Source organism: Chionomys nivalis, chromosome 21 (genome assembly GCF_950005125.1).
Source record: "Chionomys nivalis chromosome 21, mChiNiv1.1, whole genome shotgun sequence".
Lineage (NCBI taxonomy): Eukaryota > Metazoa > Chordata > Mammalia > Rodentia > Cricetidae > Chionomys > Chionomys nivalis.
In genome coordinates, this window is record NC_080106.1 from 28,230,802 (window position 1) to 28,254,250 (window position 23,449).

At 38.6% G+C, this 23,449-nt stretch overlaps 1 pseudogene; it reads left to right on the top strand.

Moving 5' to 3' along the window:
• Positions 1–6,844: 6,844 nt before the first annotated feature.
• LOC130863970 (ran-specific GTPase-activating protein-like) overlaps positions 6,845–23,449 on the top strand; it is a 138,354-nt pseudogene continuing 121,749 nt past the window's right edge.

The following is a 23,449-nucleotide window of genomic DNA, read 5'->3' on the forward strand; positions in this document are numbered from 1 at the left end:
CTCTAACTTCTGTGGCAGCCATCTATACACATTTCCTCCATTATGGAAAGTGTAATTGTAGGTGCTCTTGCAGCACTGTGATTGTTTCTTTTTTTTTTTTATCATCATCTCTACTGAATTTGAATCACACCTTTGTTATGTCTGTGGGGTTGTTTCCAGAGAGGTTAAACTGAGAAAGGAAGACCAACGTGAACATGATAAACTGAGTGGAGAAAAGCCATGAGGCTTCGATTCTAGACAAACAAATACAGGCAGCTGCCTCAAACTGGGACTGGGAGATGTGGTCCTAAGGGAAGACAGCACCAACTGTTTGTCTGATACTGAACTGTCAACCCTGAAAACATACCTACAATTAACATTATATATATTCAACAGGCATATTGGGAATATATATGTATATATGCACATATGTATATGCTTTCAATAAAAATAATGAAAAGGGAGGCTATGAGTTTGAGAACAGGGAGGTGTGTATAACAGGGTTCTGTATGGAGGAACTAGAAGAAAGAAGCATAATAACTAAATTACAATTTCAAAGTTAAATGGAAAAATAAATTTAAAAATTAAAGAAAGCAAGCTGAGCACTAGCATGCATCTCTCATGAGAGGTGAGATATTACCAGCTGTCCCAGATGCTTGCCACCACATCTAGAAAATTCACTATCTGGACTTCCTTACCTTAATGGACTGTACCCCCAAGACATGAATCTAAACAAACCACCCTTATGTTGCTTCACCAGGTTATCTTGTTACAGTAATGAGAATGTAACTATGGTAATGCAATTTAAAATATTCGTTGCAGGTTTGTACAGATGACTCGGTACTTAAGAACACTTACTTAAGCTCTTGCAGAGGACTTGGGCTTGGTTCCCAGCACCCATATGGCATTTCACAAGTACCTGTATCTCTAAAATTGATGTTTTCTTTTGGTTCTTTTGGTTTCCATGGGCGCCTGCATGCTCGTGGTGCACACAAACTCTCTCTATCTCGCCTCTCTCTCTCTCTCTCTCTCTCTCTCTCTCTCCCTCTCCTTCCCTCTCTCTCTCTCTCCCTCCCTCTCTCTCTCACACACACACATACAAGAACACATACCACTCACATACATGCATACACAAACTTATCCATAAATATATAAAAATTTTAAAGCTACACTTTCATTAAAAACAATACATAATATTAGACTTTGTGGACTATTAAAGAGTAGTGTCCAAGAAGAATTTGAAGGTTGGTGTTTAATAAGGAGCCGGCTCACAATGCATACCCACCCACAAAGGGTTCAGAACATAATTAACAAATGGCTTTTAAGACAAACTCAGGTCAACAAAGCATAAAAATATGTAAACAAAATTTTCATCTTCAAAGCCCTCAAATGTTCATTCTTGTGCCCATTTTGTTTTCTTTCCTAATTCTATTACCAGGGATTCTTTTTATTCTCACTTGTAAATGCAACCCCTCTGCTATATAATTGGTTCCAGACCCACCTTTATATTTCTAGAATTGGCAACACAAAGACTTTCCATTTAATAATGTTTCCTTTCTAGAAAACATACTGGTTGTACCCTTTGTGGTACATTTTTCTCAGTCTTCAGATTGAACCCTGGCATTTCTGCACAACACATCCTTTCAACACTACTTCCTGTCTTTATTCTTGAGTTCTTTTAGGCACACCCATCCCCCATAAATGATAAGTCACATTAATCCTGTGACTTATTTTCCTGAACATCATACTTCCAGTATGTACAATTTTGTTCTTGTCTTTATTTAAATATTTTGCTTTAGATAGTTTTGCACAAGTAATTTGTCCTTCCTTGCCCCAATGTCTCTTTTAATAACCCACTTTTCTGGTCTCAAGTGATTTAGTATTTTAAGTGGGCATTCAAACACTCTGTCAAATCCATTTGTTAAACCTTTATTAAGTTTAACAGTAAAATCTCATAAGTTTGGCTTGGTTAATCTATCAATTTAAGGCTCATTAAGATAAGGAATGACAAAGCTGGAAGCAAATGCCTGTCTTTTCTTGAAAATACTTATGAAATTAAACACTCAGCTATTTCCTTATTGTATGGTGCTTTGGAAATGGCAGGCAACCATGGAATGTCAGGGTCATCAGAAATATTGCTAGCATTGCATATGGAGCAGTGACTACCAGAAGCACACAGCAAATTGCAGGAGCCAGGAAGCTCTGGAAGACCATTTGATGACTAGAGGTTTCCCATTTGTGGGTCTTTGTATTGAAATGCAATATACGGACAAAGCTGCCTTATGAACATGCCTTTGTCTCTCTCTGGTCTATCTTCCATGTTCTGCATGTGTCCATCCAAACAAAACAAAACAAAAAAGCAAATACAACTCTATTTTTCCACAAATTTGTGTGTGTGTGTGCACACGCGTGTGTTTATCCTTGGGTAGAAAGTTATTGCCTGGTATGGTTTAAATAAAAAGAACTTAGTAAAATAAATATGAAATGATGAAGGTTGGGAATAATTCTATATACACATTTTCAACAATTACTTATGTGTTGTGAGTAATTTGAAAACAGATACAGAGAAAGAACCTTGGTTACAAATGTAAATATTAATTCTAGTGGTGCTCTATGAGACACCATGTTTAGTACATAAATAACACTAAAGTATGAGAGGCAGAGGTATCTGTTCGTAGTTTCCACTCACCTTTGTTTGAAGTTGACCACTGGCTGATCATGACAGCTCCAAATATCTGCTGAGCAGATTCTCAAGCATTTGTCAAGGAGGTCTGAAGTAGTGTTAGTGTGTCACTACACACTGTAATCTCAGGAATAGGGAAGCCAAAGCAATAGCTTCAAAAATTCTAGCACATGTAAGTTTATTTAATTAAAATATCGTGTAAAATATAGAATTATCAGGATGTGACAGACATTCTAGATGCAGTACTCTTGAAGCAATGAGGATTTGCTGTAGTAGTTGACTAGATGTGTCTTTGGCCACTATTTCCACAATGAATAGTGTATACAAATATTAATAATATATAAATAATTAAATATATGTTGTTTATATGTTATATATTAAGTTGATAATATATAATAAAAGCAAAAAGTTTTATCTATCTGTCTGTCTCTTTCCATAAATATATGGAAAAGTTGAAATTGGAATTTTCACTATGACATTTGTATTCCTCAGCTGGCTAATGTCAATGCTTCTTTTCTTCTTATTTGTTCCTCATTTCTTTAATATTATTGTGTTTTAGCTGGATGTATTTTATAAGTCTTCTCCCAGACATGCTCATTAACAATGATGTCACATCAAATGTCTTCATAATCAAATAACTCCAAAGACCATGGGACTCTAGGAAGAAGAGAGGAAGCAGGCAATCAATTATAAATCTTACTTAGTAAAGTGAGGCTCACAGAGTCTGTCTCCTTCACAGTCTTTGTTCCAAACACTTAGAAATCTTGTTATTTCACATCATACTTATGACATTGTGCCCATCCAGATTAGCAATACCATGGGGGTGACATAGAAATGGTTATATTAGTCTGAACTTATCTCTCTACTGGCTACATTGATGTCATGGTCTCCATTCCGTCTTTCATGAATAAATTTCTACATCACAACTCTATTTCTGACTTTTCTCTTTAACATTCTCCTCAATGTTAGTATTGGTCATATTCTCAACCTTGAATTTCCTTTCTTTGAAATTGCTTTCTTAGGCTTCAAGAGAGAAACTAGCCATCACCTTCAGGCAGAATATTAGCAGACTTCATTTTAAACTTCCCTGTGCTGAGATCAATATATTGTGGGCTTCAACTGTGTCATTTTAACAAAAACAATATGTGTCACTTTGTCCAGAAACAGTGGCACATATCACAAAACCATCTAGGTTTTCTATTTTCTCTGAAAAATTAGAGAATCTGATAAAACTGGACATTGTGTGTACATACAACTGGCACCTCTGAAATGACAAACTTCTACTATTAAAATTTTTGAGCTCCTTAACTCCTTGTGAATATTCAATTTCCCAGCAATTTTCATCTGTCACCTGTCACTAGCTCCTGTCTTTAATCATGGTAGGTGCAAGCAGCCGATTTTCTTCTTTTGTAAAACTTTATTCCTATTTATTAATGTGTGTGGGGGGGTGGTGTTCGAGACAGGAATTCTCTATTGCTTTGAAACCTGTCCTGTAACTCAGTCTGTAGACCAGGCTGGACTTGAACTCACCGAGATCCACCTGATTCTGACTCCCAAGTGCTGGGATTAAAGGTGTGCACCACTACCACCCAGCTGTTTTTTTTTGTTTGTTTGTTTGTTTTTGTTTTTTGTTTTCTTAATTTTATGTTCATTGGTGTTTTGTCTGTGTAAGGGAGTCAGACCCCTGGAACTGGAGTTACAGGCAGTTGTGAACTGCCATGTGGGTGATGGAAATTGAACTCGGCTTCTCTGGAACAGAAGCTAGTGACCTTAACCATTGAATCATCTCTCTAGCACCTTGGAAGCTACACTTCTAACAAGTATATTTTCATTCTCCTTTCCATTCCTCCTCCAGGTCTCAGTCAATTCTGGGAATACTTAAAGCTGTGTTTTATCTTTTTCTCTGAATTCTTAGTTTTTCTTATAACCTCCCCCTCCAGCTCTTATTCTTCTCTCCCTCCTTTCCACCTCTTCCTTTTTCTCTAAATTAACCATGATGGCGCATACTTGAACATTTACATACCTGGAAGTTACGTTTGGGAAATTTATTCTTGCTAGCTGCTTTCAGCTAACATTACAACATTACAAACCAGTACAGATGAGTTAGTCCAGGTGATATATTATGTGTTCGAACTTTCCTTGTGTCTGTGCAACAACTGAAAATGACTTTTATGGACTTTTACAAATGTAGATTTTGCTGTGTTGAGTTACATCATACTGAAGAAAATTTTTAACTAATTAATTTTAACTCATTATTCTGTCTTTAGAGCCAAATAAGGTAAGTGCCAAGAAAGGTACCTGTCTCCAGGTAAGAGAGACTCTTCAGTAAATTATGGTCAGATTTATTGAATGATTAATTATTATTTTTATAACCGAATGTAATTTCGCATTTTAATTAAAGGCATGCGTCACCACTGCCCTTAGAAAATATATTGGCAATGCAAACATTTTTTAAAACTACGCTCTAGTAAATATGACTAGCTAGATGTGCATTCCTATTTTCATGATCTCTTTCATGCTTGAATAAGCCTGAGGGAAGTTATCTTAGAAGAGGAATAGTGGTCTCCAGGGACTCGGAGCCAAATCCTGAATGTTGATCTATAGCACTCATTTTCAATAGAGCTAAAATATATATATTTGGTTTTTCAAGACAGGATTTCTCTTTGAAAAAAAAAAAATCCTTGCTTTCCTGGAACTTGCTCTGTAGACCATGCTGGCCTCAGACTCACAGAGATCTGCCTGCTTCTGCCTCCCCAAGTTTTGGTATCAAAGGTGTGCGCCACCACTACCTGACTAAAATAAGTTCTTAACTTCCCACTTTGTTTCATTTTACACAGGGGGTTAATTCCAATTTCTGAGTTGGGAGGCAATGGTGCTGATCCACACCTGCAATATTCTCTTGTAATTTTAGATCATTTTGGTACTTCTGAGAGGAAGGGGGTTATTATAATGAATCCAACATACCCGATACCACACTGGCTGCAAATTGAAAATTACATGAATGCAAAACATCTTCTCATCCTCTCGCATCCTCCCTCTTACCCTTGCAGCCTACCCCCACAAGACAAAACAAAATTTAAAAGAAAAACCACAGACCTAACATAGCAAACAAAACGAAACGAAAAGAGGAGAATTGTAGAAGCTGTAGTGTGGTTCATTGAGCCGCACAGTTCACCTGTAGGCCATTTATCTTTACTTGCAAGTGTTCCTTACCAGGGGTCACTGGAGTCCTTCGGCCTGGATTGAGGCCTCTCGCTTCTGCTGCACTACTGTAGCTTTCAGACATCCTGTTCTCTTGTGTTGTAGTTGACCCTGCTGCTTTGGATCTGTAGGTTCATTCCCTTCACAGGCTCCAACAGTTCATAGATGAGGTGGATGATGGGGTGAGCTAACTCACGATCCTGGTTCTGGGCCTGGGTGGTAGCTGGGTTGGTCAGCCTGCCAGTTTTCCCTCAGCTCTCCAGAACGACCCCAGCTAGCTCATCCAGTTCAGCCTGCAGCAAGGAGCAGAGCCAGTTCTGCTCCGAAACCCTCAGATCCAGGTCACCCACAGTCACATTACCAGGGCCAGCTCTACTGGTTTTGTTGTTGTTATTGTTGTTGTCATTGTTATTGTTGTTGTTTTTCTCCCAGGTAAGGTGCAGGGGTCTCTCTTCTCTGATTGCTGTTTGGAACATACACGAGGGTGGTAGGTCAGCTCTCCTGCTTTCACATCCTCAGGGCTGGCTCAACCTGTGACGCTGACAACGGGGTGAGCTCTAGTTTGCTGTCCAGGTGGGTTCCAGGGCCTACTCTCTTTTGTGTTGCAGCTGGTGAGGGGCAGGGCTGGTTCTCCCACTCCTGTGGTCCCAGAGCCAACTTTCTCACCTGCTGCAGGTAGCAGAGGAGAAAGGGGAGATGGTAGTTTTCCCTCACATATACTACCATATGGCAGATTGGGGGCCAGGGTGGGGGTGAAGACAGGTTCAGTTCTCCTGCTCTTATACTCTCAGGGTAAAATCACCTGCTATGCCAACCACAGGATCAACTCTTATGTGCTACCCAGGTGGGGTGCATGCTTATGGTGAGGGATGAGGCTTTTCCTCTTGAATGTGAGTGGTGGGGGGGACTCTCCCCTGAGGCACGGGCCCAGTTCTCCTGCAGCAGTAGGCAACATGGGGAAGGGTCAGCTATCCAAGGGCAATGAAGGGTGGAGCTGGTTCATCCCAGCGCGGTTTCAATGATCCCTGCCCCCTGCTAATACAGATCAGTGACATCTGCAGTGGGACCCTAAACCCAGACATGGCCCTTGGCAGCAGCTCTGGCCTGGAAGTCACCATGGCGTTGGGGGCAGCCCAGCCAATCAGATCAGCAATGTCCTCAGACACCAACATGGTCTCAGGTAGGTGTCCTGACCCTAGTCATGCAAAGACCCCCAGTGGTAGCAGGAGATATCAATTTAGACCCTGGCTGCCTTAGGGTCCCAGATCCAGAGATGGCCATAGGCAACAGTCCTGGTCCAGAGACATCATGGCCTTGAGTGACAAAGCAGGTCACTCAGATCAGTAGAGCTCTGGTAGCCCCACAGCCCTACGACACTCTCATGGTCTTAAGCGGCCCCAACTTCACGCCTCTGTCTGGCCTTTAGTGGTGACAGGAACCACAAACCACACACAGACCCTCACAGCTTCTTTAGGGCTCTGGTTCAAGACTTGGCCCTCTGCAATAGCCCGTGCTAGGATATCACCCTGGACTCCAATAGCAAGCAGGCCATTTATGTCAGCCTGTTCCTCATCTTCATCACCTTTTAAGATTTGCCTCTGTCACCATCCTGAGAACCATTCCCCGTCTCTGCCCACCCTGTTGTCACTCACCATAAGGATGCCTGATTGCCTGGTGCCAGGGCTCCTGGTATTTTTAGGTGGTGCTTAGTTGAATCCCATCAGTCCCAGCTGTCATGGAGTGGAATTATTCCTTTTCTTCTCTCTCATTCTCCAGATCTAGAACCCATGGGCAGTGCTTGATATGATGGTGCATTATTAGGTGGATGGGTGGAGAGGCAGCCATTTGTCTCCTCCACCAGCTCAGATCTGGAAAGCGCCAAACCTCAACTTTATTTCTTAGTCCTCAGCACCTTCCTTACTACTGACAAAGTTCACATCTTCTACCATAATTCAGTCCACCACTATTGACATAAATTGCATTCTCAGGGAGTAATAATCTGTGTCTTTGTGTGTTTGTAAAGCCTCATTCCCAAGGCTGAGGTACACTAAATAATACAAATTAATGGTAGGAACTGACTATCCCACTTGAGTTATTTAGATGACAGTTTCTTGGAGAGACAAAGTTAAGTGTTAGGGGGAAATCTTTGATTTCTAAGCCACTCCATCGTGTAGTCCAGTATGATTTTAGCATATTATTTCAGGAGGTTTCCCTTGGCATGTAAGAAAGATTCATGCTGCATTTGCTATTAATCCTGAAGTTCTGTGATTTATTCCCTCAAGTTTATGAAGTAATTACTTGCAAGAGCTCTTTCTTGTATGGACTGTAATAAAAATGACTTAAGAAAAACGGTTACTCCTTGCATAAAATTAAAGCAGAAATTAAATTAAAAGGCAGGACATCTGTTCGTTTCAAAGGAACCTTTGTGGATGCTTCTAAGAAGCTGGGGAGGTAGCGATGATAAGAAAAGCAGGGAAAACCTTAATTCCAGTACTTCACTGATCCAGTCACCAAGCTATGAATTTCTCCACTTCCATCCCACGGGAGTCAAAATTTCCCACTGTGACACAGGACATTCTCTTGGCAGATCACTCACCTGTTTCGAAAGGATTTACCCTCCTCAAACAAACACATCTATGAGGATATCAGGAACTATATGGATAGATAAAGGAGAAATGATACAATATAGGAATAAACTTTATTCACTGAAAGCTTAAAGTATGGTGGAAAATATTTACATTCATTTTCTTAGTAAAATCTTGAAGGGGTTGAAACAGAATAGGAGGAAAGAGCATCAGTCAGGGATTTGAGCTGTAAAATCATCTTCTAAAAAAAAGAAACCTAGAGACTGTCAGAAAAATGTGAAGTCACATAATGTTAAGCTTCCTAAAAGAAAATCTACTTTGTATCAAAGGTGCGCACCCATTCTCTTGGACTTTATCTTTCCGAATTTAAAATATTCCATCATGAGGTGAGGACTTAGTCCTCTACTACAGATTAGAAATGTAAGCTTGAAGAAGTAAAATAAATAACTCATAATCACCTATTAGTGATGCTCAAATGAGAATGGGGTTGTAGTTAGATTTCTTAAGAGTTCAAATTCTAGAACCACAGACCAAGGCAGAGTTTTGACTGTCAGAAAGCTGCTTTTCCTGTGTGGGAGGGACTGGCTCCTTCGACATTATTGACTACATAGAGTTCTTATACAACCAGGCACAAAAGCCCTTTCCTTTACACACCATGTACTCGTTTGTTTGTTTTTGTTGTTATTATTGTTGTGTTTTGTTTGTTTTTCAAGGCAAGGTTTCTCTGTGTAACTAACCCTGACTATCTTGGAACTCACTCTATAGTCCAGGCTCAGAGATTCATCTGTCTCTGCCTCCCAAGTGCTGGGATTAAAGGCCTTTTTTTTTTTTTCAACCACCACCCAACTACATCATACACTTTCTAATTCTCCAAAAAAGCGGTAGTCATCAGAGAATATTCTTGGAATAGTAATTCAGACTTGAAAACAAATATGTATGGCCATGTTATTTTAGTACAAGAAAGTGGACATGACATCACTATGAAATTTTCTTAATTTTACCCTGGAAAGTAAGGAAAGTTAGTCTTTTCCGTTTTGTCATACATTCCCACACTTTCCCTATGCACAGGGGAAGCAATCAAACAGAAGGTATTGCCTCTTAGGGGAGCCTAAGCCAAATTTCACATTATCAAGGATTTTAAAATTTCACTCCTTTCTTCTAATGGAATCTACAAATAAAGATGACTACATCAAAGACAGCAAAATGTGGAGGGTAGGAAAGACACACACCATAAACAGAGCGGGAGAGATCCAAAAAACGATAGAGACAAGACACACACACACACACACACACACACACACCATAAACAAAGCGGGAGAGATCCAAAGAATGAGAGAGACAAGAGACACACACACAGAGACAGAGGGATCATAAATATGACCAAATAATATAACTCATGAAAAGAAGTTTTCCTGTTAAAAGCACTGAGAACTCAGGAAATGAGCTGGCAACAGTCACTGTCAAAGGATTAATAAAGGAAGCATCTGCTAGGGACAGGTGGCAGCCCAGTGGAAAAGGAAATGAGGCTTCTGGTATAAAATAGAGAAAATGTAAGGGAAAACACTGTTCTATTTTTTTCCATTTTAAAAAAAAAAAACAAAACAAACTACTTATGTTCATTACTGACAATATTCCCGTTTCCAGTGAGACCTAGGATTAGGCAAGGTATCAGACCCCATTGTCTTCATGGAACTTTCATTACTGAAAGAAAAGAGAATCAAAATGTAGATGATATCCTTGTGTTAGTTACGGTGGGAATTCTGGGCGTCCTAAAAGTAATGCCATATTAGAGAATTTTGGAAATTGTGACAAAAAAGAAGACTATCAGAAAAGTGTGCTGAGGGAGGTTTCAACTTACTTGATCTATGAGAGAGAAAAAGATGCCTACTAAAAAAAGATGCTAAGTATCCAATGCAAGACCATCACAGCTCGTCAGCAGCATGCAGCTATGGTCCAGCTTCAGCTTCCTGGAGTCTAAGATTTCAGTCACAGAAGGGAGGTGCCTGTAGGAGCTGCAGGTGAATGCTGATGACCCACTAAGTCCTTCTATGACTTTATTTGTTACCTATAGAGTAAAAGATACATAGGAACCCAAACTGTGCAGATGGGGATTCTCTGTACAGAATCCTCGACAATGTAAACTTCAAGTAAACCTATGCCTAGAAATTTTAAAGATAACTAGAGACTCCGCTAATTGTGCACCTTTTCAGTTTGTAGATAACTTCTTAATTCTCATCTCTACTTTTTAATGCTGGTTCATAATAAATGTATCAAACACCCAAAAATTTCAGGGAGATTGCTGAAACTTTTTCAAATGTGCTTGCTCTTTATTTTTGTCTTCTAGCTTGTATGAACCATCTGTACCTGGTTACAGCAGACTCTAAATGATGGATTAGCAGACAGGATCATTCAGAGTATTCATTAAGATGCCTGCACTTGAGGCATTATTGCTGCCACCACTGAGGATTCTCTTACAAACACTAGATATTGGTCCTCTGGAGCTTGCACTAGACAGTTTAGTTATGTCCATGAATTTGAAAACCTTGTCGTTTAAACAATATTCATTGTTGTTTTTGTGCATATGATGTGCTATTTACATGAGTGTGTGTCTGTCTGACTGTGTGAGTTTGTGTGTATGTGCATCTGTAGGTCAGAGGAAAACTTCAGGAATTATTTCTATCTTTCATCATTTGGTTCTAGACATTTGAATCAGGTTCTTGAGCATACGTTGCAAGCACTTTTACCTCTGAGCCATCTAATTCCTTCAAAATATTATAGTGTTCATAGTCCACTTACAAATTAAAATATGAAAGAAAAAAAACAGTTGCCCCAACTTGTCACAGAGCACCCTAAAGCTTGGTATCTCCAGCAACAGGGATCTTTTCTCTCTTTTCAAATAATGTGTTGTATAAAAACAAAAATGCTTTTTTTTTTTCCAAAACCACAGAGAAACCCTGTCTTGAAAAACCAAAAAAAAATAAAAAATAAAAAAAATAAAAAAAAAATAAAAACAAAAATGCTATTGTTTGATTTTGGTTTCCTTGGTGTTTCTTTTTTTTCTTTTCTTTTCTTTTTTTTTGAATTTATTACTTGTATCCCCAGGAACATTTATGTCCCATATGTATAAAGTATGACCTATCATAAATCTGTTCAATTCAAACACTTCTTTTAATTTAAAAGCATATCTAGACATGAGCCAGGTGGTAATGGCACACACCTTTAATCCCAGCACTTGGGAGGCAGAAGCAAGCAGATCCCTGTGAGTTCAAGGCCAGCCTGGTGTACAAGAGCTAGGTCTAGGACAGTGAGAACTGTTACACAGAGAAAACCTGTCTTGAAAAACAAACAAACAAAATCTAGACATGGTACAACTCAGACTATAAAAGACTTCAAATACTACCTGAGAAAATTACAATGTGAAAAGAGTGGAGGAAATATACAAATTCTGAGAAGAAGCCAAGTCCCATATTAGATGGCTGCCAATCTTTTGACCATTATACACAGAGCTATAGGCCACAGATATTAATTTTCTGAAAATTTTCACTTCACAATGAAGATAAAAATGCCTAGTCCACTGGTCATAGCATTTTCAATGTGTAACATCACTGCATTTATGTTCCTTCCCCAGAATCCATTTTTACTAATCTATTCTCAACATAGTCCACTCCAACTAGGAAAACATATAAGCTAATTGCACATCTTCACTTCTCCCTCTACTCCTCCAAATTTATCTCAAAGTCTATGTCAGTTCTGCATCTGAACTATCAGACACAAGCCTCGACAAAAATACTTCTTGCCAGGTTAGAGGTGTGGGGATTTAGAAAATATTAGTAAAGAATATGAAGACATGAAAGAAAATAATAAAATGGAGAAACATAAAGGATAAAATTTGGAGGGAATTCCAGTGAGTACTGAAATTCACCTGCATTTAATTTCCAACTGCTTAAAATACCCCTGACCCCAAAATGTAGGAGGAAGACAAAAAACTGCATTAACATAATACAAGGAAATGAACGAACCAGTTGAAGGTAATGGTCTACATCCACAGTTAAACATTCTGTTGCTAGAACAAAGCAAATCACACTCACTTCCTACACCCAAACATTCTCTAGGTAAACCTGTCCCTTGGTGGAATTCAAAGTAATCGCCATAAAGGAAACGGGGCCCTAGTTGAATCCTTAGACTTTTGTTTAATGTGGGAACAGATCAACTTCTCTATTCCTGGAGTACAATAAGGTTGAGAGAACAAAACTCTCTGATCTACATCTAGGTGGGACCTTTGTTTGAGGTAAAAGCACAATAACCTTGAAGAAACTAGAGGTAAATTCCAACTCTCTGACCTTTAGAAAATGTGGAAATAAGCTAAGATTTTCAGGCCGCCACAATCCCTCTATTTTTATTAATTTTAAACAAAACCTGTGCTTCTGCAACAGGACAGATGACCACATCTGCCTTAGGTGAACCCTTTTCTATTTCCTAAATTTACCCATTATCAGAACATGCATTCCAACAATGCAAGTCAATGTCTTAGGTGCCTGGGGTGAGGGGAGGATTGAACCTGTCACTGACTGTCAACCTCTGTAAATAAAGGGTTAAAAGGAAAAGTACTGGGCTCTGTGTCTCTTAGCCAAGTTTCTGCCAAGAGAGTTTACTAGCTAATAGTAAGCAAGCAGAAAATACTTTTTGTTATGCATACTTCTGTGGTTATACTATCTTCTAATTAAAGGTGTGTGGGATCATCAGGGTTGGGAATGCCTACTTTTTAATTAGTTTAGAGTATTCAACTGCATCAAAACCTAAATTTGTCTTATCAAACTGGTAAAATTCAAGAATTCATTGCTAGTGCCAAACTTTTCTTAGACAAGTTCTAATCATTATCTAATCATTAATACCTTATAGTAAACTAAAATATTAACAGGTCAATACCATAACACAATTTGTCAAATCACAATTCTTTAAAATCCATTCTAACCAAAAGACAAGAAAAGGTTTTTGGAATGAGTGAGGGTCTAAAGGCAGTGCTGCTTTTAAGCAATTGTTCCAGTTTCTGAGCAGCAACAAAAACCCTTAGGCTACCCTCCTATCTAAAGAAGCTCTAGTCATTGCCTGTAATGAGTCTTACCCCCCCCCCATGGAAAAATTGAGGTCACAGGCCACATACAGTGGTTCTGCCACAGACCATGACCTGCTGGCATTTTAGCTCAGGTTCTCTGGTGTCTGCCATTATAGCATCTCTGAGACTGACACATTCATAAGCTTAGGTGTGTATAGCCATACCGACTTTGACTTTTACTGTCTTTACTTTTTTTTTATTTTAAATTTTGAATCACAAAATTAGAAGAATTCCTGTATTCTCTGTTCAAAGCCATAGATTTATCCATATAGGCTCACTGGCTCTTGGGTCAATTAGCCTCTAGGCATTTCTGTTGACCAACTCCTGGTGCTGACTGTGGGAGACATAGCCTTTAAACTTTCCTGTCTGCCCTTCCTGGCTCTACTGTACAGCATGTGTCAGAATCAGCTGGCCACAGCCCTGTGCATGGAATGCCATAATCTCCACAGTATTCTAGGCCATTGCTAGGTCTTTTTACCCACTCAGTAGCAGCAGAGGCTATGGCTAGGTGACCAAAGCACTGTTGCTTGCAGGGAAGAAGGCATAGCCCTATTTAGGCCTCTCCAAGACCCAGAGCAGCCTAAAGATAGTGGCAGATATGCCACCATCATGGGGACAGGAATATAATATTTACAAACTCTAGATATCTCTGGCTTTGTTTCTGCTTCATTTCTTCTCCTCTGGCTATCAAAATACATCTAAGCAACTATACAGATAGTTGAATACTATTCCCTTGTGCCATATTTACAAATATTTTATGTTTTACTCCTGCTTTTCTTGTTCCTTTATATTATCTATTATTTATTTCTGAGCACTCATTACTTACCTCTCCACCTGTGGTATAATTCATGCCAGGTTCCTCATGTTCACATTTTCAGGCCTTCACAATGGACACTGTCTGCAGCCTCTTTCTCCATCCTACCCCTAGCCCTAATGGATTACACAGATTTTCTGAACCAAACATTTCTTCCCACACACTCCTTGCTTTATTCTAGTTTTGGGCTCCAGGTATTCCCTGGGACCACAGAGCTGGCTTCTCCCAGGGAGGCAGGTAGACTAAATGCTGATTTTCACCTCTCCCTACATTCCTACAAGAACACCTTGAGTCTCATACCCTGTCTGTAGCAAAACTTCTACTGTCGTCACACTGCACTCTGTGTCCTCATTCTCAGGGAACTAATAAATTTTGGTAGAACACCTTAGTAATGGTCTATCCTGTCCCTTTAAGAGACAAGGCCCACCCACTCCTTCCCCTGTCCCATAGGGCAACCAGTTCTTCCTCTATTTACTTCCTTTCCATCTCTCCCCCAAAATGGCAGCTTCTGCCTCTCTTCTCCCCACTTCTTCCCTTTCCCCACTTCTCCCATTCCCCCACTTCTCTCTCTCTTTCTCTTTTTTACTCTCCGTCTCTCTCTCTGTTCTTCTCCCCTCTCCCTTTTCCCTTTCCCTCCATATTCCACGAAATAAATACCCACTTTCACTGCATGGTGTGCTTAATAGATCTCCGTCTCTCACCCACCACATAGCTCTCTGCCTGGGTCTGGCTGCCTTCATGGCCTGCTGTGGTCTCATTCCCGCTGTCCACTGTCACCACTCAGGACCTGCAGCATTTTATTTTTGCCATAACTTTTGGTGATCGTGACTTGACCAGGCTCTCTCCATATTCCCTTTGGTCCATAGGCAGACTGGCTGAGGACACGTGAAACCTTGGGTTCAGGAACCAGGTTTCTTTACAACAACTCTGTGTTCTCTCTGCCTAAATGCAGACCTCTACACATACCAACGGCTTTGATAGTGAGTTTTCCCCTTGCAGCGCCCAACGACAACCTTCATGGCTATGGTTGAGCCCTTCACTGACATTCATCTCTGCTTGCTTCCTATAGCTAACAAGATGACCAGACTTACCAGGTTGGCCCTCCCGTATTGTTTTACATACTCTTGAGAGAGACACCAGGGATAAAATAGAGGGAAATATAAGAATAATATCTGAAAATAAAGAAAGAAGTAAAAAAAAAGCAAAAAAGCACATCATCTTATTGTTCTTGCATTGACAAATGTTAATTTGTATTATTTGTGCCTATTTGCCTTTTATTTAAAACTTTCAACTTTCTGTGAGCATTTACTCAAAAACATAGATGATTATGAAATGACAAAAATATGGCTGTAACAAGAAGTACTTTACTCATGCTTTATGGATAAACATGCGATAAAATTAATTTCTTTCTTCGACTGTGACGATTATTGGTCATGAAGAAATTTGGGGTGATTTCTGATTTTACAGAGTTGAGGATCAGATCTTGGAGGGCCATTAAATAACATAAGTGTTTTCTCCATTCACAGTACATGGAGTATCCAGTGTGGCACTCTCAGCCTTCATTCCTTTCCAAACATGGGCTATTGCATGGATCAATTACTTCAAAATATCATTAATCTGCCTGTTGCATATGAAAAAAATGTTTAAGTATGGGAGCTACAGTAATGAATAAAATGACATAAAAATTGCCACCTTCATTAAATTACTGGAGGAATGTGGGACAATGGTCTGTATTCTGTCAATTATATTTTAAATAAGTGCTGATTGGTCAGTAGCCAGGCAGGAAGAATAGGTGGGCCAACCAGACAGGAAGTAGAGGCGGGTAAATGAGAACAGGAGAATTCTGGAAAAAGGAAAGCTTTGTTTGTAGTCCTGGCCCAGCCACAGAGCAAGCAAGATGTAACTGCCTCACTGAAAAAGGTACCGAGTCACGTGGCTAACATAGAGAAGAATAATGGGCTAATATAAGTTATAAAAGTTAATAAGAGGCCTGAGCTAATAGGCCAATCAGTTTATAGTTAATGTAGACCTCTGTGTGATTACTTTGGGACTTAATGACTGCGGGAACCAGGCAGAAAAGAAACCTCAGTCAACAAAGGAAGACTGGTTTCATAAGAAGAAAAGAAATTGACCTTGATGGAGAATGAAGATGTTTGTAGGAAATGGTCATGTGCTCACTCTGGGATGTGGAGTCATCTTTGAGTTTGCTTAGTGAAACAGCAAATGGCTTGCTGGAGAATAGGGAGGTCGTAGATACTAGCAATTACCTGGCATTTTCCTCAGCTTTCATTTCTTTGTTCTAACTGGCCACTGGGAAAGGCACAACCCTGTCCCCTACAATGTCTCATTCCTGTTGTAGCTCTTAGGGGTATGTGGTCCTCTAAAACTCAGGAGCCATGTACAGGTTTGCTCAGAAAAAGCTGATGGCCTAAAATTGCAGCCAACTCTGACACTTTCAACACAAAGTGAATTTTTTTCCAAGCAAAGGTTCCTAACCCTCTTTAAATGTTCTTCACAGAAGCAATCAGATCCAGAATTCATATCTTGAAAAAGGCAGCCTTCCTCTTTCTTGAAACAAGCCAGGCGCAAAAGAAGTATTTTTGCGATAGCTAGTCTGCTAAGTCACATAAAACTGGGCCATTATTACTTGTGTTTTTGTGGGTATTTTAGCCTTTAAATGGTGATACTATCATTTTAATTAAAGCTGAAGTTTCTTCAGCATTCAATTCAAATGAGACTGCAAAGTTCTATTCTACAGCAGAAACTAAGTCCTTGATTGTCAAGTAATATGAAGTGTATGCTTGAATGTCAGAAGGTTAGAAAGGTCCAAAAGTTAGTGTTATATCACACACAGATGGTCAGAGCAAAGAGACACCTAAGAACTATAAAACTTATACTCATAAAACTCCTTTGATGGTGTATAAAACGGGTTATAGGAAGATGTCAATACTGAGGGATGAGAGAAGTCAGATTGACCTGTTAGATACTACAAATTTATCTTAATTTTAATATCTGAGTGATGTGGATGACTTATTTTTTGTATGGGTTTCTTGTTTTTTTTCATTTTACATACCTACCCCACTTTCCCTTCCCTCCCTTACTCCCGCTCTCCCCCATTCCCACCCTCCCCCCAGTTGTCCCCATCCACTATGCAGAGGGGGTAAGACCTCACTTGGGGAGTCAACCTAGTCTGGCATACCAAGTTGAGGCAGGACCAAGCCCCTCCCTACTGTGTTAAGGCAAAGCAAGGTATCCCACCATAGGGAATGGTCTCAAAAAGCCAGTTTGTATACCTGGAAAAAGTCCCAGTCCCACTGACAGTCCCTCTCGCTGAAAGATCAAGTCACATCTCTGTCACCTGCATTTAAAGGGCCTAGCTCTATCCCATGCAGGCTCTCCAGCTGTAGGTTCAGAGTCTGTGAGGTCCCACTAGCTTGGGTCAGCTGTCTCTGTGGTTTTCCCCATCATGATGTTGATCCTCCCCTTGTTCATATGATTCCTTCTTCCTTTCTTCAGCTGAACTCAAGGAACTCAGTCCAGTGCTTGGCTGTAGTTTGCTGCATCTGCTTCCATCAGTTACTGGGTGTATGTTCTATGATGACAATTAGGGTAATCACTAATCTGATCTTAAGGGAAGGCCAGTTCAGGGACTCTCTCCACTATTGCTAGGAGTCTTAGTTGGTGCCAATGGATAACTTTATTAAGAAGATTATTTTACAAAGGACCATGGAATTATGAAGAGTCTTAATCACAATGCCAATAGTGAGAAATGGTATATATACAACTATATATATAGACACATACCACACACGCATGGTGTATATATATGTGTGTGTGTAGATATATACAGTGTACACATTTGGTATACATAATATATATTATAAATTTTATAGAATTAACTAATATCATTTAAGCTGCATAATTTATTGTTGATGGAGAATGTCTTGAGCATCCTAGCATATTCCACATTCCTGGAACGTTCCCACTGTGTTCAATGACTTTCTCCATAAAGCTACAACAAACAGAAATGTCTCCAGGTATTAGTGTGTTGTAGTGGAGGAGATAGTTCCAGTGTGTCAGTTTGAGGATTCTGATAAGGACAGCAGTCTTTCAGGACTGTCTGGTACACATGTGTCATCTTACACAAAGCATTTAAAAAACAATAAGAAAGCCAGGACATTTTCCATTTCTCACAAGGACAATATGTGAAATTGTACAAAAAATCTACTTTAGTTAAATCTTCCTCTTTCCCTTGCTGATTTTACATACTATATCTTTACATTTTGTGTAGACAGACTCATTGAGATGTTTTGAATTTGGCTACATGGAGGAGAATGGAAAATTTAAAGAGGAAGAAAGTGTATTTTAACTGTCACCTATAAAAGAAATAACTGTTCATTTCTGCCCTGAATACTGAAGATTAGACTTCAAGGTGTTGTCACGTGTATTTACAAAACTAACCAACCAAGAGGTTCCACTTCCTCCCGCTGACCGTCCACCTGCCCTACACTTCTGTCCACTTGAAATGGTTGGGCCTTTCTTGACATAAACCAGTGTAGGTTTCTGTGGGCAAGTTATGCTTTCTTATCCTCCAAGCACCCTTATAAAATACCCTAAAACCTGAGAAACAAGGGACATTTTCCGTAATTGTGATCTGTAAAGACTGCCGGTTTATGGAGAATGTCCCAAGGTTGCTCCTCCTAATTTGGGCTCACATTGGCAAGAACTCAAGCATACCCATTTAAATTAGAAGTCCTTTGATTTCAAAATATTGATTTACCCACTTCATTTTACCTATTGAGGGAAGCAAATGTCATGTTTCACTCCCTTTCAAGATATATTTATCACTTTCCAGTGACCAGTGGCCTCAAACTTTGGGAAAAAAATTGGACATAATACCTGAATTTTAAATACTAAATTTGAAAAAGAACTTAGCATTATTCATAGGCGACTTGCAGGAAAAATACAGGTGGTTATTCTTTTGACATGATCATGTTTTAAATATAATAGTTTATGCTTACTTAAATCCTTCAGGCATTTAATGAAAACCTCTCCCTTAAGGAATCACCAGTTTTTGGAAACAGAATTGTGATAAAAACACATATTTGGAATTTTCTATTTCTGGGATATTCACTCTTTATTTTACTGAAATATTTTAAATGTGCTGTACTATTTTTTTTTCATTTGGGACCTAGCAGGTCCAGAAGAGAAACAACTAATTTGATTAATTAACTATACATAATCAGGCAAAGAATAAATAGAACTACATAGATATGAACAAGAGTCTGCATTGAAGTGAGGACTGAACACCTCTTTCAAAACAAAACAAACAAACCAACGAACAACAAAAAAAAACAGTGTCACTCTTTAAAGACACTGTTTAAAGACACTCTTTAAAGTAAAAAATTATCATTTGTACTTGGTCTCATGATTTTTTTGAGGAGTTTCGATTACCAATATTTTCTAAATGGATAAGTACTGACCAAATAACGTAAGGATATTGGCACAGCTGTCAATATTTATCAACTGATATATAATCAGCTGGTTCTCTGATCTACAATGTGTTTCTAATGGGCTTGAATAATGTGTGTTTTTAGATGTAAATTCTACTTTGGAAAGTGTCTGCTTTTCTTTGGGTTTCTTTCCTCTTTTCTCTTTTGTTGTTTAATTGAGATTTTACATAAGCATCCCAGATTTTACTCCCTGCTCTCCTCCTACTCCCTCCACTATCCCCCATCCACTCCTCAGAGAGTAAGTCTTTCCATGGGCAGTTAACAAAGTCTAGCAAGTCACTTTAAGGCAGGCTTAAGGCCTTCCCCACTATATCTAGGCTGAGCAAGGTATCCCTCCAAAGAGAATGGGCTTCAAAAAGACAGTTCGAGCAGTAGGGAGAAATCCGGCCACATGCCAGAAACTTTACAAACTGTCCCAGTCACAATACTCTCACCCACTTTCAGAGAGCCTCTTTGGTCATATGCTGTCAGTTCTGACTCAGTGAGCTCCCATTAGCTCAGGTAAGAAACACACCTCAACCTCAAAGACAGACATTACCTCAGAATAAAGGGTTGGGAAAAGATTTACCAATCAAATGGACCTAAGAAACAACCTGGTGTAGTGGTCCTAATATCTAACAAAGGAGACTTCAAACTAAAAGTAGTAAAAAGAGATGGCGTAGGACATTTCATACTCATCATAGGAAAAATCCATCAAGATGAAATCTCAATGTTGAACATCAATGCCCAAATACAAGAGCACCCATGTATGTAAAAGAAATAATACTAAAAAGAATCACACCTCATACACACTAAGAGCAGGAGACCTCAATACTCCACTCTCACAATGCACAGGTCCGGTGGAGAGAAATTTGACAGAGAAATAAGAGAACTAACAGATGTCACCACTCCAATGGATTTAAAAGACATCTATAGAACATTTCTTCTTTGGGTTTCAGAGAAATATAAACATCATTTCCATATTCTCCTTAGGCAATAATTTTATTTAGAAAAAATAAGTTTACTTTAAGAATTCGTAAGTGGGCTTTCCTTATAAGTCACTTAAGGGAATCTTAAATCACTTCTAAAGTTCTCTTCAGAAGTTAACTTTTGTGGATGATATTGGAACACTTGAAGTTTGATAATTGAAAGTTGGAATGATGCACTTTCCATCTTGCTAGACATTTGCAAAACCATTTTTTTTTTGCATTTTCAAAATCACCCCTGATCTCCTTGTATTTTCTTAAGCATCTTATTTTACTACAGGTTTCTGTAAAAAGAGACCAAAGTCAACCCAAGATGACTTCTTGTAACCAAGTGTGAATAACCTACCATTTGCTACTCTATGCTACTCGCGAGGCCAGAAATTTTGGCTTTCTTAAATCTCAAAAAATTAACCCTATACTAAACAGTAGTTAATTAATTCTTTTAGCATGTGTAATTTGAGCCAATCAGGTATTTGTCCAGATTATTCTATGATGTTCTCATTATTGTTTGGTGAAAAGTATAGCAAGGTTTGGATTTCGCGTGATTACAAAAACTGCACTGTTTCATTATTCAGTATGATTAAAATGCTGTCAACTCATTTTCAGCAAAGCATTTTTCATTTTAATTTGTAAAAGTTCTCTGATTTTACATAGGTTTTCAAAACCCTTCAGTGAAGATAAAACAAAGTAAAACAAAGAAACAAACAAACAAAAGCACTTAATGTGAAAATAAAAGAAACATTTACAAAATTTCAATACTAAACAAAAATATCATTCATACATACTTAATAATAATTGTGTACTATAGGTATTATCCATGCCTTTTAGAGGTAATAAAAATTAAAGTTCAGAGGGGCAACCAACTGGTTATTTCTAAACATAGAAGCAGAATTTCATCAGTACATCATTACACCCCCATTTCTTCTTCTAGTTATTTTGAGATATTTTAAAAGAAATTTATAAAATAGTCTTGTTGGAGGAATAAAGGTCAGAAGCCACAGGACCATCTGGATGTTGTTCTCTAAAACCATGGAGTTTATTAAATAATAATTGACTAACAATGTATTATTAATCAAAAGCATATACAATCTGTAAATGTAACCTTTTTTGTTCACATAAGAAATTCAGTGTTCCCAGCTTGAGCGAAAATAACTCAACAAATATTATTAAAAATATAAAGATACTTTGATGTGAGCAGGAATATCCTGAGTTGCATCCATAAGTCATTTTCTTCAAAACTATTACCATGTATTAGTTGCAGAGTGTAATGAACTTGATTATGCATCTCCATTTATATATACAGTGTATTTTTCTCAGATTCAACTCTCATACACTTTCTTTTTTGATCTTCATATCCTTTTTCTCCCCTGTGTAATTATTTTGTTTGATTTTTACACAAATAATAACATATTGGGATCATATTCACCCAACATTACCCTCTCATAGCCTCATCTACTTCCTCTGAAATTATTTTTCCAGAGTAGAGTAATTAGCATTGCTTGAATATACATGGGTAGGATGTTAATGGAGCATAGGCAACTTACTGGGCGGGCTACACAACTGTAAAAAATGATTATCCCTTTCCAGGCAGCTCTTAACTGACTTTAATTCTTCATGGATGGGTGTGTCCTCCTGAGCTCCTCCCACAATCCTAATGGAAGGTTGTAGGGTCTAATCCCGTGCAGATCATCTGACAGTATCTACAGCTGTTGTGTGCAATGTATAATTCACAACAAATTTTTGAAATGCATTTTAAAAAAAAATATATGAGGAAGTCACTTATATTTGTAGATCATTTAGAAATGTGGAACTTGAGCCATAACAAATGCTTGGCTAGCTCTCTACATATTAGAGAAAATGAACCAAGATTTTCTGAAATGTTACGTGACAAATTAACAGCAGGGCCAAACAAAAATTGTTCACTGCACAACAAATTAAAATATAATTAAGGAATTTTAAGTAAGCCTGACTTGGCTAGACTCAGATGTTCCTACAGTGTTTTCTAGGTTCTTTATCTACATGTATGTTTCTTGATGCTGCATTCTCCTGTTAACACTTCATTCCAAACAGTAGATATTTTAGCCTTACAGGGATGGGAAATTACACAATATTTAAGTAGTCTTAAAAATCTCTAACTAAGCATTACTAGATAATACTCTGTGACTCCATTGGATATTACTCTAATGATGTTTGCATGCTCCTAGCAATAGCTGTAGACTCAGAGGTTCCCAATGTGCAGAGTCTCATCACTCCTCTATAACCAAGGGTTCCGGTAGCATTCTAGTTAATAGACTCAGAGGAACCTCAAAGGTAGGGAAAGAATAGTTGTTTAAAGCAAGAAACACCATTCTAATACAGCTTTCTAGAAAGAATATTACTAATATTGCAAAAAGTCTGCTAACACCACCATTGCAGCAGGGTCTAAAAGTTAGTTTTAACATTCGACTCAATGTTAAAATATTCCCTAAGAATTAAATTTACTTATTTAAGATCTTAAGTGGTGCATGGAACTTGGAGTATTTTTCTTCTCTTAATATAGTCAATAGTATTGTTTATATTGTTTTGTTTGTCGTAATGATCACCTATCAGGGACATA